This window comes from Peromyscus leucopus, chromosome 6 (genome assembly GCF_004664715.2).
Source record: "Peromyscus leucopus breed LL Stock chromosome 6, UCI_PerLeu_2.1, whole genome shotgun sequence".
NCBI lineage: Eukaryota > Metazoa > Chordata > Mammalia > Rodentia > Cricetidae > Peromyscus > Peromyscus leucopus.
In genome coordinates this window covers 28,244,953-28,269,500 of record NC_051068.1, presented here as the reverse complement: position 1 = coordinate 28,269,500, position 24,548 = coordinate 28,244,953, and positions in this window count along the sequence as shown.

Here is a 24,548-nt window from a genome sequence, read left to right as displayed (position 1 = left end):
TGATAAGAACACTATACTTGATCTTAGTCAAAAGGCCAAAAAGTGATGGGAGGCCTGCCTTCTTGTGGCGGGGAGTAGAGGGTGGGTTGGGGGGAAGGCTTGGGGAGGATGGGAGGAGTGAACACGGGTATCTTGATTGGTGTGTAAAATGAATGGAAAATTTTTCTTAATTATAAAAAAAGAAATTGTTCTTACTAAGTTCCCTGTTGAGAAACAAAAGGACTAACTCAAAGAGAAATAAAATGAGGAGAAATGAAAAAAAAATATACTAGATATACAAAACAAAAATAAAATGTACATCAAAATTTTGAGAAATAGCAAGTCACATATAAAGACAAGATTACAAGAATAATAGCTGCTTTCTCAATGGGAAATTCAAAAGCCAAAGCATCTTAGAATGTTGTATTTCATGTTTTGAAAGATCAGAGCTAGCAGCTAACACTATTACACTAGCAAAAATATCTATCCTAATTAAATGAGGGAAAAGTAAAAGCTTTCTATGATAGATATAGGTTAAGGGACTTTTTGTAGGTAGAAGTTTCTTTCCCACTTGCCTGTTCCCAAATACCCAGCAGCTGCTTCCCAAATAATTGACTCAGACTTAATATTACTTATAAATGCTCAGCTGGTAGCTCAGGCTTATTGCTAACTAGCTTTTACAGTTAAATTAATCCATAATTCTTACCTATGTTTAGTCATGTGGCTTGGTAGCTTTTCTCAATATGACATTCTCATCTTGCTTCCTCTGCATCTGGCTGGTGACTCCTGATTCTGCCCCTCTTCTTCCCAGAATTCTCCTAGTCTGGTCACTCCACCTATACTTCATGTCTGGCTACTGGTCAATCACCATTCCATTAAAACAATTTAAGTGACAAATCTTACAGTGTACAAGAACATTATCCCACAGCATTTCCCCTGATTTTGTCCAATTACAAAGGAAGGTTTTAACCTTAATAGTAAAATAAAACCAATTATCAAGCAAGAACCACAGTAACAATATCCAATCCATTTGCAATTGACAAAAGTAGAGAAAATATTTAATTACCCATCCTATCCTGGTGAGTCTAAAGTTTTATATCTAATTTATTAACTATATTTAACTATATATATTTAAACTATAACTATAACTATCTAGTCTTCAACTCCATCAAAAACCCTAGAAGGATGTAATGTTACCTTATGACAGGGACATCAGGCTGCCTGGATAGACACCCAAAGTTCCTCTGAAACATTGGGGCATCCTACTTCGTCCTATAGGCCTAGCATATCATATCTGATAGGCTTGCATGTGAAGCAGGATTTTTGAAGGACTGTCCCACTTTGTCTTGGCAAAGTTCTGCAGTCACTTTCTTTTCTGGCCTGCTTGTCCAATATGGACAACACACTATCAGCAGTTGAGTTAAGGGCAGTTTTTTGCCCAGTGGCTAACTTTTGCCATAAGAAAAAAAAAAAAACTCCATATGTCTGAAATATATCCTTGTATACCTAGAAAACTTAACTATCATGACTGTAAGTTTGACTATTATATATGATTATTAATCTGTATTTTTAATTATATATTACATTTTTAAATGAGCTGCATAAACATAATACCCTAAACAAGAGTAGAAATATACATATAGTATAACAAAATTAACTTCAAATTTTTATCAATAAACCAAATTCCATAATGTAAAAAATATAAGCTAATTAATAGTTATCTTTTGGATTAAAGTAGATTCAATAATCTCCCCTTTTATCCTATCATTTGTATATTCCCCCTTTTCTTTTCAGAACTAGATCCCTGAATCTAATTTCCTTTGTTTAGATTTTTCCTAACCATTATCCATAACAACTCCCCTAAACAATGACAAATATCCATACTCCATTTTTGGGAATGTGAGCAGAGTTCTTTAGACTACATCTTGCTGACTGGGGGACCTGAGAAAATTTAGGATTATGGTTAAGTCTTGACTGGTGCAGTCTGTGAGGCTGGATCATCTCACCCAGCAGCCTTGAACCTGTTCTGGATACAGAACTCAGAAGAAATTGTAGCAGAGATGCTCTGAAATGTTGGATCATCTGGGCCATCTGTTGCCATCTGAGATTTTTCAGGCAGTCTTCCTTGATCAAATCTGACTTTTCTTAATACAGAATGAAACCAAAGACTCGCATTTCCTGTGGAAGTAAAAGCATAACCTCTTCTTCAAAGTAACATATATTTTGACTTGAATTTTAAATTCAATGCATTTTCAAAATATATAGGTTAGATTAATCCAGCAACAATTAAAATCAAATGTCTCTTGGTAGCTATTGTTCCTTTCTCATCTGTCAAAAAATTAAAAGACAATGCAATAACACACAGTATCCAGACTCTGTATTTTCCATCTTTATATGGCATTTTTTATATTACTTTATTCCCTTTTAAGGACTTTACATTTTAAAACTGTATATTTCTTTTTTATTTGGTCTATACCTTCACTTTGGTCTTCCAAGCCTACGTATGTTTTTAAACACAGTATAACACACTTAGAAATTTGTTTTTGCTTTTGTTTCTGTTTTTGAATCTGTCTTATGGATCTATCTTTTTCTGACCACGTGAGCATTTAAGCAGCTAAGTGGGCATGGCTAGGACTAAAACTCTAAAACTTCTGCTTTGGCAACTGGCACTGCCCCAATCCTCAGTTCCTTGAGAAGGTAGTCTCATGTTGGAGGCACATTTACTGCCAGCTCTGAAAGCCATGTTTACTGCTCCAACTCTGGAAAGTTTTTTGGGTCCACACTGCCACTGAGTAGTGTGCCACCCACTGCTCATAAACTCCATATAAGTGTTTGGTAGCAGGGCCATTTAGAAGAGCCATGTAGTTTCTGCCACTAATGCTGACTCAGAAACCATCTCTTAAAGGAGTTTCTGCTCACTGCCAGCAAACAGAGCTTACTAGGGAAAAGATGGTTACTAAGAAGCTGTGTTTGACTTTGTTTTTTTGGTGTGTTTAGAACCCTTTTTTAAAAATTTTATAATTAATTTAATTTTACATATCAGCCACAGATTCTCCTATCCTCCCTCCTCCCACCCCCCAGCCTTCCTCCTGAACCCACCCCCCATTCCCACCTCCTCCAAGGCAAGGTCTCCCCTGGGGATTTAGCTTGGCCTGGTAGATTCAGTTGAGGCAGGTCCAGTCCCCTCCTCCCTACACTAAGGTTGAACAAAGTGTCTCAGCATAGGCCCTAGGTTCCAGAAAGCCAGATGGAGCTCCAGGAATCCAATTGGCGAGAGAGAGGAGGGATTATATGAGCAAGAGTTATTGAGACCATGATTGGAAAAAGCACAGGGAAAATAGCCAAACTAGTGGAGCCCCATGGAACTAGAACCCTTTTTTAAAACTTTCTTATGTTTTATGTGGAAATCCTTGCCCCATGTTGGGCACGAATTTGAGTGACATATCTTTACTGTGTACAAGAGCATTGTCCCATAGAAACTTTTATGAGACATAAAACATCCTCACAGAAGATACTCAAATCATATAGAATGGAGAGAACAATGCATGAACTATAGAAAAGAAAAAGCAGGTGGGAATAGCAGTTAAAGGTGAATATTAGAAAAATACTAAACACCACAAAATTATCAAAATAATAGGATGAAGTATACATCCTCTACTAATTAATTGGAATCCTAATGATCTCAAGTCCTCAATCAAAAAGCAGTCTAGCAGATTGGTTGAGTAGACAGATCTTGGGGCATGATAACAGCTCAGCAGTCAGAAGCATCTGCTGCTTGTGCATAGGAACTACACATTCAGTTCCTAGCACACATCTGGTTCCTCACCACTGCCTGTAAATCCAGCTCCAGGAGATCCAATGTGACTGAGTAAGACAGTTCAGAGGTCCCTCCACCTTGTATTCTTGCACAGGCAATTCCATATTTAACTAGAATCTGAACTCCTTGATGGAAAATCCCTTGGAAAACTACCCAGCTCTATTTTTAGCAACCCAAGGTCAGAATCTCCTAGCTAATTCCTAGCTAACTTTTGTTAAAGCTGCCTGTTACTGCAGAACCCACCCTCGCCCCCAGCCAATCATTTATCTTTACTGCCTGTTTGTGGAACTACCCCCCAACTAAGTGATAACCTTAATTTCTATTAAAGCTGCTTACTTCAAACTGCTTACTTTTGTAACACCCACCACCCCTAAAACCTCAAGTCATCCCCAACCCCCATCACCAGTACAGCTACAGAGCACGATACCAGGACATGGTTTCTGCCTCTAAAATTCTCTGGACACTCATGGCTATACACAGGTACCTGAACACTTGGGTGTGGCCCCAGCTAGCTGGAATAAAAACTTCAATTGGCTATACTCTGTGTCTGAGTGGTCATCATTGGTGAGCTCCCTGGAACACACAGGACCTTTTGGGGCCTCTTTCAGAACCCCACAAGTTTCATGCACTCACACAGACAAGCAAGCACACACACACACACACACACACACACACACACACAAACACACACATACACAACAACAAAAACACACAGGATCCATCCATTTTTTTTTCCTTCACAAAACCAAAAATATATGAGTACTACATTTAGGGAAATCAAAATGAAAGAAAGTCTTTCCATTTTAAAATATTATTCTCAGTCGACAGATCACGATTCTATAATTAAATAAATTTGTTTAGTAGTTATTTCACTATGAATATTCTTCTATGTCATTCTTGTCTAAAACTTCTAATAGTAAGTAAGTGGGAAAAGTCAGCATGGAACAATACCAGGGATACTACGATTCACTTTTATCCAACATTCATCCATATGGATAACTGGTCAATTTTATATGGATTACCTATTAGAAAAAAATTATTTCTTACATATGTAAACACTAGTTATCCATACTTTTATGTTGACTGTGTATTCAATCTTCATTTCATGGGAAAAAACCCACCACCCTACATGCTCATATAATATCTTAAAGCAAAAAGCTTTCTCATAGCACATTACATAATAGACTAGGTGTGAAATTAGTTTTTTGGTGAATGGATACCTGGAAGGTTGTTAGTTTTTTATTACATACAGCTTTTTGTACATGAATGCATTAGAATTCAACTACAGATGAAATTAATGTGTTTTAAATTAATGACTAGCTTTGAATATGCACTCAATATTTTGTCTGCACCTAAGTATTTACACCACTGTTTTGTTGCAATAATATAAAGAGCTTTTCTCTGGATTTTGGCTCCACTCACCTTAAGGATTAAAGTGAAAATAGGAAACAGCACATTTCCAAGTGAAAGATGGCAAGGAAAATGAATTAGTGCAGGGATTACAGTAGAGAGTTTGCATGATCTGTAGTTCATTCATACCAGCCACGTAAAAAGCCTGCCTGGTGATATGTGCTTGCAATCTCAGCACTGGGAAGGAGATGGTAGAGCTTCAGGCTCCCTGGTAGGACAGACCAGACTAAGCTCAAACATACAAACACATACACATTTTCGTGCACATAAACACACACACTCACAGAAAAGTAAATGAGCACATGTAAAATTTACAATTACAAATATCATATGGTTTGAGAAGTTGAATTCTCAAAACATTCCAAGTTAAATATTTTCTATAATCAATTCTAAACAAGAAAGACAGGAAATGGAACTAATAACTTTGCTCAGTTTAGTATTTAGGGATCAAAACTGAATGCATTTCCTATTTTCAAATTGAAACCTTATTGTAACACATCAAATTAAAACTTGGGTTCAACAATACATCTCCTTTGATTATTCACAGATTTTTGCATCTAAGAAATTTAATGGTTTTTATTTGGTTTCTCTTTCAAAAGTGACATTAGGAAGACTGTAAAAAAATGCTTCTTTTACTTTTCTATTTCTATTCTCAAAAATTGACTAACTTTTTCTTAAAATTATGACAATGGATTCACTATTTTTTAATTGTGGATTTTCTAAAAACAGTGGCTGAATATTTAAATCAGATGTTTATTTTCAATTCTGTAACAGCTTCTATCTTGTGTACAGTAGTTTTAAAATACAGGTAAATTTGATTCATTTTAGTTGGTGGTCTGGGAGGGCAGGGCACAAGGATGATTTTATTAATGGTTAAATGAAAAACCCAATGCAGGCTAGGTGTCATTGCTGTTTAAAGGAGGAGAAGGGTGGAGAGAAGAAAAACAGTCATGAGAATTGATGCCAGCATGGAGGTTATGGACAGCAGACCCACGGAGGACCACAGCACAGGGAAGGAAACTTCACAGAAAGAGTCAAGAAGCTCTACATGTTAGAGGAAAGCTCTTGTTGCATTTCTGAATAACTGAAGAAAAAGCAGGCAAAGTTATGACCCTGCATGCTGGCTGCCTTGAGCTTCTGCACTGGGGGCTGGGATGCCAGGAAAGAAAAGTATAGTATTGCATTAAGGAAGTGAGTATTCTACCCCATCATAAAGGGACTGCACCTCCCCTAGGCTTGTGCCTTAGCTGCAGTGATTGAACCAGCAGGGTTGGAATGAAAGGTTTCCACCCAAGCAAGAAACGAAACTCTGTTCTCTTGACCATAGTTTTTGTTTCATTTTGGTTTGGTTTAGTTGTTTTTTGTTTTGTTTTGTTTTTATTGTGGTTGTTGTTAATTTGTTGGTTTGTTCGATTTTAACATACCCTCTGTGAGAGATAATTCTAAAATCATTTAGCAATCAACTTACAGCTGCAAAGCATTTTTGGTATCTTGCCTTCTACAAAGAATATGTTCATTCTTTTATGATCTTTTATGTTTTTTTTTTTTAATTTAGTGTGCATGTGTCTTAGGGGTTACTATTGCTGTGAAGAGATACCCTGACCATTTAATTGAGAGTGGCTTGCTTACAGTCTCAGAGTCTAAGTTCAGTCAATTATAATCACAAAGGGGAACATGGCCGTGTGTGTGCAGATAGATGTGGTACTAGAGCTGAAAGTGCTCCATCTTGCAGGCAACAGGAAGTCTACTGACTGTCACAGTGAGTGAAGTTTGAGAAAAGAGACCTCAAAGCCTCCCCTCCCCCCAGTGGCACACTTCATCCAACAAGGCTACATCTCCTAATATATCAACTCCCTTTGGGGGCCATTTTCTTTTAAACTACCACATTCCGCTCCCTGGCCCCCAAAGGCTTATAGTCAAATCATAATGGAACAAAACTGCACTCAATTCAACTTCAAAAGTCTCTGTAGTCTATAAAAGTCTCAAACTTATTTCAAAGTCCAAGGTCTATTCTGAGACAAATTACAGTCTCTTAACTATAATAACATGTAAAAATCAGAATCAAAAAGCAGATCACATACTTACAACATATAATGTCAAAGGATATACATTGCCATTCCAAAATACAGGGATGGGAGTATAGCAAGGAAATACTGGACCACAGCGAGACCAAAAACCATTTGGGCAATCTCCAAATTCTGCTTCTCCATATCTGATGTCAAAATGCTCTACTGGTCTCAGATTATGTTCAGATTTGTTTATTACGACATACTTCTTTCTCTTGGGCTGGTTCCACTCTCTGTTAGCAGCTCTTCTTGACAGGTAGGTATCCCATGACTCTGGCATCTCTAACATCTTGGGTTCTCCAAGGCAATCCAGGCTGCTGTCTTAGGCCTCCATTCAGGGACATCTCTGACACATATCTAGACTCAGCAGCTGTCCTTAGGCATGGAAGCAAATTCTCTAAACTGTTTCTTCTATCATTAGCTCTAAAGCAAGAACCACTTGGCTGAAGCTGCCAAGTTATGCTGCTTACTAGGACTGGAATATGGCCCCCTTGTTTAATTACATCTTTACCAGCTTCTTTTTTCCCTTACTGCCTAAGCATGGCTTTTTTTTTTTAACTTAATCTTTGGACCAGGCAGGCCTCAAACTCAGAGATCTACCAGCCTCTGACTTCCAAGTGCTGGGATTAAAGGCATGCACCACAACACCAGGCTCTAAACTTTTCTTCAATTCCTTTCCAGAATTTGGAAACTTAGCTGGGTAGGATCTTGCTCTGAGGTAACCACTCCCTTTATTCATTTCTTAAAATGTTTATCTCCTTGAACAAAGAACTTAGCTACATTCTGCTTTCTGCTGCTCTTTTTCTCCTCAAAATACACCTTTTGTAATTTAACATGCACTGCTTGCCAATTTTCAGTATAAATCTTCATATGAGTTACCACTAATATGCATGTGACAGAGTTGATAGTAGGGTGTTTTGAGACTTCTTCTGCCAACAGAATTAACCCAAGACTCTTCACTTTAGCCTCAGGTAGACTCTTTGGAGAAAGGCAAAATATAGCCACTTTCTTCACCAAACTATTACAAGAACGATCTCTAGGCAATATAGAAAAATTCTTCTCTGAAACCTCTTGAGTGAGCCCCAGACAGTTGAAATAACTCTTAGCACCACTGTTTTCCATATTCCTACTAGTCTGGCCCATTAAGCAGTACTTAAATCATTTTATTGCTTTCATAATCCAAGGTCCAAATTCCAAAAACATGGTCAGGCTTATCACAGCAATACCCCACTTGCTGTGGGATGTTGTTCTGTATGCTGTGAATATGTGTTGCTCTGATTCGTTGATAAGTAAAATGCTGATTGGCCAGTCACTAGGCAGGGAGTATAGGAGGAACAAGCAGAGAGGAGAATTCTGGGAAGAGGAGGGCGGAGTCAGGAGTCACAGAGGAAACAAGATGTCAAGGGAGAACTGAAAAAGGTACCAAGCCACATAGCTAAACATAAATAAGAATTATGGGTTAAATTTAAGTTTAAGAGCTAGTCAGTAATAAGCCTGAGCTAATGGCCAAGCAGTTATAAATAATATTAAGGCTCTGAATGATTATTTTATAAATGGCTACGGGTCCGTGGGGGCCAGACAGGATCCAAGAAACATTCATCATACACCCACTCCTGGTACCAATTTCTGTCTTAGTTAGGGTTTACTATTGCTGTGAAGAGAAACCAACCAGAGCAACTCTTATAATGAAAACATTTAATTGAAGGTGGCTCACTTACAATTTTAGTCCATTTTGATCATGAAGGGGAGCATAGCAGCATGTAGGCAGATGTGCTAGAGCTGAGAGTGCTACATTTTGCAGACAACAGGAAGTCATACTGAGTGAACTTGAGAAAAGAGACTTCAAAGCTCACCCCCACAGTGACACACTCTTCAATAAGGCCACACTTCCTAATAGTGCCACTCCCTGTGTGAGCCGTTTTATTTCAAACCACCACAGTGTGTATGTGTCTACATGTTGTGTGTGTGTGTGTGTGTGTGTGTGTGTGTGTGTGTGTGCATACATTTGCAGTGATTGATGACAATGTGAAGGACTCAGGTCCCTCTTTATATCTTGTAAATTCTGGGGACTGAACTTACTCAGTCCTAAAGCAAGTATCTTTACCTGCTGAGTCATCTCACCAGCTCCAGTAAAGAAAAATACTAAAAGAAAAGAAAGAGATTCCTTGGGGAAAAACTGATGGGCATGACATCATGAAATACTGTACTGCATATAAACACAGTTCATATTCTTCATGAGTTAATTCATGGGAAAACTTACCTTAAACAACTTTCCAAATGGATAAAACATTTTAATATCTCTTTTTATTTACTTTAGGTGAACATAGAAATATTTTTAAAATTATTATTTTAAATATTTTAACCAAATAATTATCACCAGTTACTTTCAGATACATATTATCATTCTTTTATACATGTATTTACTATACAAGCTCTCCTTAGCCAAATGATAGAAAACAAATTCATTGCATTCTTGCTTGCAACAGCCATTGATTAAACATACAAGAACATTAGTTAGTGTGTCTAACTTGTTACCTAAAAATAAAAATAAATGCTATACTTATTTTTATTTAATACATAAAAACATTGACTTTAGCAAGATTAAACAGCTTACCAAACATAATACATTGAATATGTGATAAAAATGATATGAGCATTCTTGCAGATGGTTTTATTTTAATATGTGGTGTTCAAACATGATGCACCTACATCCACATAAGACCTGAGAAAGCTTAAAAGAGGTTGCAATCCAAAAAAATGGAGCCAAACACAGCTTCCAAGTCTCATGTCTCTCATGCCAGCTGCAATACAGAGACTCATCTCCTGGCAGCTGCCAACATGCCATACGGGATCCTGCAGTCTCTCACACAGGCCTTGGTTCAGAGCAGCATCTCCCAGACACTTCCTGTGGGCTGGAGCCACCGGCATGCTGCATGGCAGGTTTGGGGTTTTGGGGGTTTTGCTCATGCACACAGAAAAAATTACAGATGTTCAGTAAAGATTGATCCAGATAGAAAACAACTTCTAATTGGGTTAAAGTGTGTTTAAAAATATAGAATGGCTTGGGGAAAAAAATGTAGAGACAGTCCTATACTCACATACACACATACATGCATACATACATACATATATATATATATATATATACAAATATATACATACATATATATATACACATATATATATATATATAATTTTAAAATAATAAAGTCCTTTAAAAAGGGACTCCAGTAATATAAAAGAAAAAAGCCATATAAAGATGGAAAATACAGAGTCTGGATCCTGTATGTTATTGTGTTGTATTTAAATTTTTTTGACACTGGATTATGAAAGTTGCTAGATTAAAACAACCTATATATTTAAAAAAATATCTTGACTTCAAAATGGAAATTAAATGGTGTGTTGCTTTTGGGGAAAGGTTATGCTTTTATTTCCAGAAGAAATTAGAGGCTATAGATTCATTCCAGATTGATATGGATCAGATTTGACTGAAGAAGACCCCCTGAAAATCCTGACTACAGACATAAAGAAATAAACCTAAAACAATACTGCAAAACACTTAACATATATTATTTTCTGCTTAAACATAAAACAAAAATCATCTTTGGCTAATCTGTGTACAAAACACAGTGTATATTTTTATTAATACAGATATGTATGTTACCTTTGAAAGTTTATATATTTTCAGAGCAAGGGGACCAGGCACCAGTGAAAATGGATGGACAGGGTGAACCAGCATCTCAAAATGCATCAGTTATAGTCTCCTCAGAATTATTCATCCAGAACAGCTTTAAGGCTTCTGGCTGAGATGATCTAGCCTCACAGAATATTCCAGCTAAGACTTGACCATAATCCTAAAACTTAGCAAGATCTAAAGATACCAGTGTCTCCAAACAATTGGAAGTAGTCTAGAGAATGACATTCACATTCCCAAAAGATGACATGGATATTTATTCTCATTTTAGGGGGGGTAGATTACAAGCTGATTTTGGCAGTTAGAAAAAAAGCTGAGCAAAGGGGATTAGATTCAATGACCTTTTTCTGAAAAGAAAAGGAGGGATATAGAAATGTGTAGCTAGAGTTTTCCTGCCTTTCCCACAGTCAGGACGAATCTTTGTCACCCGCCAGTCCCACAGCCGCTCAGAGCCAACCAAGTAAACACAGAGACTTATATTGCTTACAAACTGTATGGCCGTGGCAGGCTTCTTGCTAACTGTTCTTATAGCTTAAATTAATCCATTTCCATAAATCTATACCTTGCCACATGGCTCATGGCTTACTGGCATCTTTTCATGCTGCTTGTCAGGGTGGCAGCTGGCAGTGGCTCTTTCTGCCTTCCTGGTCTTTTATTTCTCCTCTCTGTTAGTCCCGCCTATAATTTCTGCCTAGCTACTGGCCAATCAGTGTATTATTTATTGACCAATCAGAGCAATTTGATATACAGACCATCCCACAGCACTTCCTCTTTTCTTTTTTTTTTTTTTTATAAAAAGAAGCTTTTAACTTTTATAGAAATGATAGGATAAAAGGGAAGTTTCTTAAATCTGCTTTTAAACTAAAAATGCAACTACTACTAGACTTAAGTATTTTACATCGGTATAGATTATGGTTTATTGATACAAATTTATAATTATTTTTGCTATAGTATATGTATGCTTCTACTCTGGTTTGGGGTATTGTACTTATGCTACTCATTTAAAAATACAATGTATAATTAAGAAATACAAGTTAGTAGTCATATATAATAATCAAACTTGTAGTCAAACTAGGTACATTTTCAAGGTATTACACAGATATATTTAGATGGATAGATGGTCTTCAAACACTGCAAAAACCTACAGAATATGGCATTTAATATAAGACTTTAGGCAACAGTGAGAAACATCTGCTCCTGGCAGCACCAATCTATTTCAGAAAAGATGATAAGCATCAAAGAAACTTCATATGGAATTTGCTTTCTTTATGGCAAAAGCTTGTCATCTGAGAAAAAAAAAAAAACACTGCCCTTGCCTCAATTACTGACAGTGTACTGTCCAAACTGGACCAGCAGGATGCAAAAGAAAGCAACTGTCAAACTTTGCCAAGACAAGGTAGGACAGACCTTCAAAAATCCCTGCTTATCAGACAAGTCTATCACATATACTAGGCCTGTAGGAGAAAGATGCATATCTCAACATTACAGAAGAACTTTGGATGACTGTCCAGGCAACCAGATGTCACTATTGTTAGGTAACATTTCACCCTTCTGGGGTCTTTGACAGAGTTGAACACTAAATAGTCAAAGTTTTCTTTAGTTATGATAAAAGTTAACTTAGGTATAAAACTTTATACTCACAAAGATGATAAATAATAGTGTATTTTCTCTAAATTTGCCATATACAAATAGATTGGATATTTTAACTGTAGTTCTTACTTAATAACTGTTTTTGTTGTATATAATTTTACTATGTTAAAGTTAAATCCTTCTTTTTTAATTAGACAAACAGGAGGAAATGTGGAATATTCCTTTACACTGTGTGAAAATATGTTGCTGTGATTGGTTTAATAAAGAAGTTGACTTGCCAATAGCTGGATAGGATAAAGTTAGGCAGGAGAACCAGACTAATGACACTAGGAACAAGAAGGGTAGAGTCAGAGGGATCACAGGCAGACACAGAGAGCAAACAGGAGGAGAAAGATGAAGGAGAGGTAATACTATAATGGCAGAATGAAGATTAATATAAATGGGTTAATTTAACTTGTATGAGCTAGTTAGCAATAAGCCTGAGCTATCAGCCTGGAATTTATAATTAATAATAATTCTCCATGTTTATTATTTGGGAACTGGTGAGCAGGAAGGAAAACTGCCTACAAATATGAGAACAAATGCCAAGTGTCAAGGTCAAAGAAATAGTAAAGAGTAAGGAATAAAGAAGAATTTTGCTAATGTCAGAAATATTTCTTGAAATTCCTTGGGATTTTAGCTCTATTTGAATATAATGACTTGTAAGGTGTTGTACAATTAAGAAGAAATAAAAGTAAGATTCACAAACTATGAAAATATTTTTAAAAGAGTATGTATGTGACCCAGAGTAATAGCTCAGCTGTTAAGAGTAATGACTATTTTTCCTAAGGACCCAGAGTTGATTTCCAGAACCCATGTGGCAGCTCACAACATTCAATAAATCCAATTCCAGAGTATTTTACATCTTCTTCTGACCTCCATTGGCACCAGGCCTGAAAATGTGCAAAGACATACATATAGTCAAAAGACAAATAGGTATACAATGAAAAATTTAACAAGAAAATATATGTGGCTGTCTTTGAATATGTCTATATGTATCTTTGAGTATGTGAACATGTAACTTTTGTTTTATATTCTAAGAGCAGTGTCAATAAAATAACACCTAAAACAAGAAATGTCATCATTAGTGTTTATCTATATATTTGTATATGCAATATTTAAAAAAATCCTAAGTCATAAATTGAAGATTTTCATGAAATGCTGTAACATAACATCTCTTCATTACTTTATTCATATTTGAAGTAATATAATATGGGTATCAATGCAAAATGTTTTCAATATAATTTGGTAACTTTCAATTGCACCTATTTGGTATAGAAAAAAATGTAAAAATTTGTAAGTTTAGTGTTTATTTGTAGTAATTGTCAGTAAAATTTTTTGCAGTAAAGTTTGTTTGCAGTAATTTGTAGTAAATTATCAGTTGATTGAGTTACCTCACAGACTACAAAAACAGCAAAACTTTCTATTGAGTCCTTGTGCAGGCTTAAGTAGAAATTTAGAGGTAACTGCTAAAGAAAATGTCAGGCTGTATGAGATGTCCACTACTTCAGGTAGCAAGAGAGACAGACACCTGCAGGTTCTATGCTGAGCATCTCTGATTAAACCACTGCTCTCTAGGGAAAGTCAGGAATGTGCTTCACCAAATGGAGACTGGACAAAATTTTAATTAGTGTAATTGATTCATGTATGTAATTTATTCAATGGATCAACTATTTTATGGACATTTTCAATAGAATTTTCCTACTTGTGACTAGCAGATATCGAAGTAGGCATTTTTCACTCATTATACAATTGAGAAAGCGAGGAGAAGCCTTCTGATGAGTATTTTTGAAAAATCAAAAACAATGTCTTAACAGTTAATGTGTTAAATGAGCATGTTTAACACATACCAAAATAAACAAAAATTAGCCTGGCAGTGGTGGTGGCGCACACCTTTAATCCCAGCACTCAGGAGGCAGAGCCAGGCAGGTTCTGTGAGTTAGAGGCCAGCCTGCTCTACAAAGTGAGTTCCAGGAAAGGCACAAAACTACACAGAGAAACCCTGTCTCAAAAAACCAAAAAAAAAAAAAAAAAAGAGAGAGAAACAAAAAACCCCAAAACAAACAAACAAACAAAAACAAAAAAACAAACAAAAACCCAAAACAAATTGCTGTATTTGTTCACTCACTGAAATTTAAAAAAAAAACACATGATTTCTAATAAAAATCTAGGTAGGAACATGCTGTCTATTGAACTGACCACTACAGTCCTAAAGTGATCTCTATGAAGCTATCAGTAACCTAATATTCAACATTGTTTGAAGAATTGGATTTCAGACATTTCATTCTCTTATATAGAGATACATGTAAGGAACAGAGGGATTTTTGTTGCTGTGCATGAGTTCTATATTCCCCATATTCAATCAACTGCACATAGGAAGAATATTGAAAAATAATTTCAGTGTACACTTAACATACTGTACACCCACATTTCCTTTTTATAAATCCATAAACAATACAATGTTGCTGTGGAATGTCATTCTGTATGCTGTTAATGCATGTTGTTTGATAAATAAAATGCTGATTGGCCAGTAGCCAGGCAGAAAGTATAGGTGGGATAAGCAGACAAAGAGAATTCTGGGAAGATGAAGGCTGAGTCATGAGTCACCAGTCAGACACAGAGGAAGCAAGATGTGAGGGAAGAACTGAAAAAAGGTAGCAAGCCACATAGCTAAATATAGATAAGAATTATGGGTTAATTTAAGTGTAAGAACTAGTCAGTAATAAGCCTGAGCTCATGGCCAAGCAGTTATAATTAATATAAGCTCTGACTGATTATTTTATAAGTGGGCCACAGGACTGTGGGAGCCTGGAGCGACCGGAGAAGTCTGCTGAAAACAATGTAAATATTACTGACATCTGCTTTGCACACATTATATAGCATGATCAATCTCTAGATAATGAAAGGTACATAGGACATAGGACTGCATAGTGTGGAAGCACTCTAGCACTTAACACCAGTCACTTCAATAGCCAGGACTGTGATGTACAAGAAGGATTCAGAATCTGTACACTATGGATATCCAGGGACTGTTGTGATATATTACTTTACCTACTATGGAGAAAGAATATATAAGAGGTTGTGAATTGTATTGTAACTTATATGCAAAGATCAGTATTAAGTTATAAGTTTCATTAAGCAATATCTCATAAATATGAAATAAGTATAGCACAGTCAAAATTAGCAATGGTTTTCACCCTCAAATGTATTCTAAGCTGTAAAACATGAAATATGTCATAATTAATATAAATTAGATAACTGGAAATATATGACTTAAAATCATTGTTTCACAAGTCATTTGAGGCCCAGTTAAGAAGCAAATAAATTTTAAATTATACAGGATTCATAGTAGAGAGTTTGCAACAGCACAAATGTTTATTGGAAAAAATTGCATTTAATTATTGTTTATTTATTTTGCATCTGCTTGCTTGGGTGTGTAAACACACATATGCACATACATATCAAGGTCAGAGGACAGCTTTTGCAAGCTAGTTCTCTCCTTCACTAATGTCCCAGGAATTGAGTTCAGGTCATCAGCTTTGACAGCAAGTCCCTTTCCTATTCAGCCATCCTTACTGGTGCAGAATGTGGTGTTTAAAATGCAGTATGTTTCAGGAATACAGAAACAATAAATACTCATGGGAAAATCACCATCTGGAAATAGATGTGTTACAAACAATGTGGTTTGATATCTATGTCCCTTATTAATCATGTTATATAAAACAGAGAAATCCTACATTGTTAATTCCATGAGTAACCACAACTTTTATTTTTATAAATGAAATAGTGCAGTAGAATATAAAGATTTGAGGATAAAACAGAAAAAAAAGCACTAATTACTTATAAACTTGAGAATATTTATTTCATTAGTGCAGTAATTCAGCTTCATTTACCCAGCAAATGAATAGGTTCACAAATATGCTTTATCTCAATGATTGAAATTCTCCCTGCAGCTAACTGAAATTTCCATTGTGACTGTTCACTGAGAAACCTTCAATAACTTATGACACACTATTCTGACTCATTTTATACCATAGCGAATAAGATTTAGCTTTTCTTTGTTGATTCAATCAATCATTTTAGCTGATATTTATTTATCAAATATTGCTAAATGCTCACTCTTTCAAAATCAACAAACAACTGAGATCATACAGATGGACCTCTAATTCTAATTGCCAATTGATAGCCACTCTGGTCACAGATCGATTAATGGTCTTGTTTTCTGTCTTGAGCAATCCTCTTACAATAGACTGGAGGTTTTACTTCTGAGTTCTTCAAGAATCAGGCAGAGCTCAGCATGGAAATGCGGCCTTCAGCATCTGTGTACAAGCCCTTCTCTTGGGTGGGTGTGTTGCCTTGATTCCAGAGCTAGGAGTCCTTGTCTTTTCCTTAGCCACTTTGCCTATGAAAGCAGTTTTACAAGTTGTCAGGAATGATAATATTAAAAATTAATGTGATTCATTTAAAAACATCCTATTTATTTTGAACTTGGGGATCTAATTTTTTTAAGGAATTTTCTCCTATATGAATTAGAGTCATTATTCTTTATATCCTATCAAGTCAAAAATTTAAGAAAGCCCTCAACATTCTGGTACATCAATTCCTAAACCCTACAAGAGGAGAAAATCAAGAACAGCTTATGGGTACCTCTCTGGAAATAAGTACAGAAACATGCAGGCATCGTCTCAGTAAAACACTTCTCAGAAGCAGTTTCTTTAACTTCCACAACTGTATGTTTAAGAATAAGTTATTTAAACCAGGTGTGGTGGCAGGCAGATCTCTCTGAGTTCAAGGACAGCCTGGTCTGCTACACAGAAAAATCCTGTTTCTGGAAAAGGAAAAAAAAAAGTAGTTATCTACAAGAGCCCCATCATTAGCTGAGGTACTGTTGATACTTGATAGCTGGCAAAGGAGTATGTTAGTATTCTTTAAAAGAACTGGCCTTGGAAGGTCACCCATGTTCCAGTGGGTGACCTCAGACCCAAAAGAATATAGATAGTGAAAAGTGTACTTGGTGTCTTAGAGTAATAATTTCCTTGTGAGCATATAATTTCATGATTATGTATTTGTTTATTCTGTTATACTTATTTTGCTATGTGCTATACTATACTATAAATGGATAAAATAGCTAGAATTAAAACTTTGTTTCTAAATGAATAGATACTGAAAGGAAAGGGAAAAGACTGGGTTTTCAGAGGCATTTAGAAACTGCTTTTGGCAAGAAACATTGGCCCTTTGCTTGATTTCATAAGAGAAATAAATTTGAAATCTGTGCTTTCCTTTTTTGTGTCCTTCTTTTACTTTGAGTCACACTGTTACTGCTGCATGTATATCTGTGTGTTGTACACATGTGAGTGGTATTGACATGAATGAACGTATGTGTATGCAGGTGCACTCACACATACCTGTTCCTGTGCAAGCCAGAGGTGAATGTCTGGATCCTTGCTCTTTCTGTCTGTCTATCTATCTATCTATCTATCTATCTATCTATCTATCTATCTATCTATCTATCTATCTACCTACTTATCTATCTACCTATCCATCTATCATGTATCTATCTATTACAAGGTAAAGTTTGTTATTGAACTTGGAACTTGCCACTTAGTTAGATTGGGAAGCCAGGAACCCCCAGGGAATTTTCTCTGCTTCCCTAGGACTAAAGATGTGCATTACCATACATGCTTTTATATGCATATTAGGAATCCAACCCTATGTCTTCATGCTTCTGTGATAAGTACTTTAAGTATCGAGCCAACTTACCAGCCTCAGAAGATATCTCTTCTTGCTATATAGCAACATGATAATCATTAAGATATCTCTGTCTCCCTAACTTACTTAATATCTTTATGACTAAAGACACAGATAATCACTGTCCTGAACCTATTGTCACCTTAGATTCTAAGAACAGAAATTTCTGTTGGACAGGCTACCATCAGAATGAGATCAGTTAGCTACAATGGAGAAGCTGTGTCTTGGAGCAAGTCATCTCATATAAATTATATCCACTCCCTCTTGTTATTAATAGATTAACACCTTCTTCGACCGTCTTACAGAATGTATTCAATAAAATGAGTAGGAAAATACCTTAATGAAAACCATAAGCTGCCAATGATTACTAAATCAATTTTTATTTAAACCTATAGCTTATATCAGCACCTCAAAGACAAACTCATAGTAACTGACTCCTTAATTTGTTCATGCTCTCATGCATGACTTAATCCTTTTGCTGTGTGTTTGATCAATACTAGTTTCTGCATGGGTATTAGGAAGCAATGACCAGCAATAGATTATTGGGTTTCCAAAGGTTGAGATTTCTTCTGGTACTCACTACTTACCAATGGAAATACTACTGGGTTGTCTGAAATAAAGAAATGAAAATTTTTAGTGCACTTCACCACATGTTTCAATGAAAGACTCAAGTTCTACCCTTCCTTCATAGTTGGAATCTCCATCCTAGTAATAGCAAAAGTGAAAAATTGTGAATAAAGAGCACCAAGAACAAAAAAACTGGAAAAGAAGTTCAGGTGAGACAAAAATGAGCAAAGGAAACATGTTTCAAAGGCTATGTTGCAAGGCCATATCAGTTGGATCCATATTGAAAAGTCTATACATATTTCTCTTTTCTTTGTAAAGAAATAAAAAGCTGATTTATTTGCAGCTGAAAATTGACCAAACTGACCCCACATCAGTTCTAGTATACTTTTGTGTCTAATAGCAGGGATTAGAATTGTGATCCTAGGAAAAGATGACCTTTTCTAAAAGAAAGACTTTCAATTAGAAGAGACCCCAGAAACTTGTAATTGTCTCTTAAGATTAACTTGCTTGAAAGTCAGGGAAAAAGAAATGTTTATGCAGTGAAGAAAAGTACTGAGTTATTTTATCTGAAGCCATAGGGATGAGCTTATGGAGAAATGAGGGCCTAGAGAGCATCATTTGTCTTTGGCATATCTAACAGGCAAATTTTGTTATTACCCAGTTTTACTTTCTCTAGAGAAATTTTAAAGTAATTAGAAGCCATGTATTTAAGTAGACTAAGACCTTTTGTTCCTTTTCTTTGTCCCTTCATATAATTAAAAATAAAATTCCAAATAAATGCTTCTTTTTATATAAAAAATAAAACACACAGGCAAATGCGATTTGTTCTGGGAAATGTAAGTACAAAGAAATAGCTACATTCTTATCCATTTTCAGTGCCTGACCACATCAGTTTGTTCATTTTAGATTTCTGCTAACTATAGTTTAATACAAAGGTCTTCAGCTAATAAATTCATATTTCAATACTATCATCAAAGACTCTCTTCTTGCCATTTCCTTTCTCACAAAACTTTCACTTAACTAACAAAGTGGAAGTATATTGCCCAAATCGGTCCTGAAGGAATAATATCTAATACAGAACCCTGAACTCTGTGGTTTTTACTGGCTCAAAGCTTTTGCTGTTCCTTTTTCAAGTATCATTTGAAAGCAGCAGAGGCTTGGTTTGAGATCAGGAAAATAACAGTGGAAATGTATGCCTGCAAATAAAAGCATAGAGCTTAATTAAACTCACAGATTAAGGATGGGGATGAAGTCATTAAATAAATGTGAGTCTGTTACTGAATGTCTGCGAATCTGACCCCATCCGTGAACGTATTTTCTCAAATACCTTACTGTAATTGGTCATAGTGAATGGAAAGAGTCTATGCTGCAGGGGAGATATGAATTAGAAACAACCCAAAAGTCCCAATGTCCACATTCAAGAATGAATTCCAATTCTGGAAGATATATTATATATATATATATATATATATATATATATATATATGTATATATATGTATATGTATATGTGTGTGTGTGTGTGTGTATATGTGTGTGTGTGTATATATATATATATATATATGGTTCAAATATATACATTGAAAACTAAGGCAAAGGGGGAGCACAATGCTACGCAGGGAAAAATTAACACTTTTGTTTTATTCGAAGTTACATATTAGTATGCAAAGTACCTCAGAGGCTTTTTCCCCTCAGCTTCTTGTGTTTTGTGCACAGAGGAAATGTGCATATTTGAGGCTTCCAGAAAGTAAATCAGTTTAGAAGACTCATCCTTTAAAGCAAGAACCAAGTATAGCTTATTGCCATTGTATGGTGGTCAAGATAATGAAAGAAACTGAAAGACACAGAGCAAGTACCACTATGGGAATGCAGTAAATTTTCATATTCAATTATCATAGCCTTCCTCCCTCCCTCCCTCCCTCCCTCCCTCCCTCCCCTCCCTCCCTCCCTCCCTTCCTTCTTTCCTTTTTTCTTTCTGTGTCTTATTAAGAATGAAATGCAGGGCTTGCTTAATGATAAGCAAATATTCTTTTACAAGAAATCTCAGACCTATCTCTAAACATTATTTTGTCCTGTAGAGTAGAATAGAGAAAAAGCTTTAATAAACATTTAATTTCCAATTGTATTTAAAGTACTAAATAATATTCCAAACCCAACATTAGTATTTGTGAAACCTCTACATACAAAGAACCAAAATTTGTAAAATTGTATTAACATCCAAAATTTGATCGACTGAGTAAGTTTATAAGTTGCATTTCACAGACAAAAGAAAGGTTTTCAACTCAAAGCCAAAAACAGCTAAAAATTTTGCTCGTTATTCATGATTTGTCCTGCAAATATTTTAGTGCTCATTATCATTCACATATAGATATGTTCTTCTCCCAGAAAGTGAAATACACTGGCAATGGACAGCTGAAGACTAGTGCCACAAACAGAGGTATTAATCAGCCTTTGCGTTAACACATTGGTATTTCAGCATTTACCTAAAGCCCTCAATTCAGAGGCACCTTTGAACATCAACTTAATATAATGCAAATTGGAGGGAATTAATTCCAGGTTAAGCTAGAAGACATTGTGCCTATCAGGCACTGGAAATTAAAATTGCTTTTAGATTCCATATCTAATGGTTATCATCAATAATACAAATGAAAACAAATGCTAATGAAGATTAGAGGAAAGAAAACTTATTTGCTGCTAAACTGTTCAGGCATTGTGGTAATCCATGTGAAAGTTTCTCAAAACTCACAGCCAGAATTACCATCGGACTCAGCTGTACCTCTTCGATGGATAACCAAAGGATTCTATGTCAGCACATGAAGAGAGGGTGTTATAATGTAATAACAAAGCAAATGTGTACTATTTTGGAAAGAAAGTGAATTAGTCAGAAGGGAGGATGTGGGAGCTCTGGAAGAGGCAGTGGGAAGAGAAAGAATATCAAGCAAAAGATGAAGATAAATAACATGAACAGCCATCAAGAAATACTTTAACTTTCATGTGAGATTTTAGAGACAACATAAATATTTTTCAAAGGCACAGTACTTGGTCTCAGTGGTATTCTTAACATGCATGAATTACTATTTTGTGTTTTAAAATCAGTGTAATTTCATGTTTTTGTTTAGAGATTGTAAATGGAATTAGATATTCTGAGAAGCTTTGATATATATACATATTGATTCATTTCCTCTTACATATGAAGACTGCCATTTCATCTTGGCTTTAATTTATCACAGAAATATTTTTTCAGCCATTCAAAGATGTCTGTCAACTACTGAATGACTTGGACTACAAACAACTAAAAAACGTGGAACCAGTTTATGCTTTATAGCTTTCATATGTTAAAGAATGGGAAATCCTATCAAATTATATCTATTTTGTCCCATTTACATATATCTGGTGTGACTGAGGCTCTAACATATTCTCTGAAGGAAATGTATTGCTTAAAATACATGAACTGTAGCAGGCTAAAGTTCAGTCTTTGTCATCCACTACTTTACTGTGTGTGTGCATTTACCTGATGCTAATCCCATGACCTTCTATGCTAAGTGTCACCACTCTCTTTGAGGAGCTGTTAGTTTAAAAAGATACAAGATAAATAAGCAGGAAATTTTATGTGAAAACAGTAGAAACTACAGAGTGAAACCCAAAAAACAATGTTTGAAAGGTTATAAGCCAGAAAAGTTGAAGAGAGCCATAAAACTGTGTTGAGCACGCAAGGATAAGCAGTCAGGTGAAGGCTGTTAGAGGTGATTGAAGAGGAGAAGATTCTAGAAGCTCTCACAAGGAAGGGATATAATGAAGACAAGTCAACTACTTCTGTAAAGATAAAGAACGAGTAAAAATGGTTTTAATGTACTACTAAGCTATTATCTATAGTTTAATTTCCCATTACTAGTCACACACACACACACACACACACACACACACACACACACACACACGTATACCTAATAAATATGTCATATACTTAATTTCTTTTCTGTGTTTACCAAAACATTTCAGGTTTACATCTGTGTTTTAGATTTGATATATCAATACAAGAACAGGAATTATATAATTCTGAAAGTTATAGATACATTTTTCTCTTTTACATTGGTTCAAATAATAACCAGCATTCTGCTGCAATAGAGTGGAGTTTTGCTACTACCTTCTCCTACTATATTATTCATTCATTTGACTTGAGCTACAGACACTGATGCAGTTTAATATTCAATGTTGCATCCTGTGGTGTGAGCATTGCTTCTTTTTTATATTTTTTGTTTCATTTCTCACTTTACACATCATTGAAGGATTTTTTTTTTAATTTTCAGTTTGAAAATTCAGTATTTATATTTAAGATAGAGTACATGTCATAAATTAAACTACATACTGTTACATTCCAAAGCTAAACAATACTCAACTTGAAATTCTCACTCTTCATTTTACAGGATCTTAAACTGTAAAGGAAGGGATTTATTACATGATAAATTACATTGTTAATTTCAAAGTCCAGTTACTAAAATTGGTGTTTATTTTATTTCTATAAAGGGTGTTTCAGGCAAGAAAGACTAGGATAAATAGGCCGGCAGAAGTGGCATATGCTTTTAATCCAAGAACTTGGGAGCCAAAGGCAGGCAAATCTTTTAGTTCAAGGACAGCCTGGTCTTCTGTGTGAGTTCCAGGATAGCCAGGGCTACACAGAGAAATGATGTCTTGAAAAACAACAACAAAGACAAACAAACAAATAAAAAAGATTAGATTTGTAGTTATTGTGAACTATTGAAAAGAATATATTAAACAAAAGTTGATAGGTAGTTTTTTTTTTTACCTTCAGAGAACATGTTCTCCAAACAGATTGTAATTTGAATCTCAGAACCACTATTGCTTTGTAGGGCGTCCTTGAATAACGTTTAAATTTGGTGATGCTATATTTCATCTATAAGATGAAAATATACAAAACTGTTGAATTAAATATCTATGAAGATTAAATACAATATTAAAATATTAAACATATCCATCATCATTACACATTGTGGGAGTTCTAGACATATTACTCTATTTTCTTCTAGGTTTAAATATTAAACTGAAAAGATAAGTCCAATATATTTGTAAATTATATGAGATGATTTTATATTTTCTCAGTATTTTTACCTATGTATTTGATAAATTTAATGAAATAAAATTCTGCGTTTCAATGATTTTGAAACATACCTAGAATTATTTTCTAGTTGTACTGCATTTTATTTCTGTTTTTGAAAATCAAGGTCAAATACCCTCTTAGGTGAATTTCTCAAATTATATGATTACTTTTACAAATGCATTCTAATTCATTGCTTTAACCACAGAGCTCTCTCACTGGTTAACATTATTTTGTGTAGGCACCTTTGTGGAAGTATATATATATACACACACACACACACACACACACACACACACACATATATATATATATATATATATATATATATATATATACCCTTTTTTATTTAAGTAAAATATGAATTTTAAATATTTGTCTTTCTTTGTAAAATAGAATTGTTTCCTTTGAGGACATAACAGAAAAACCCTTTATTTCTCAAACTATCTTGTCAATGTTTCATTCTGCATTTCTACTGATACTTCTTCATGAGAAAATTTCCCCAAAATGGAAAAGTCTGAATTTAA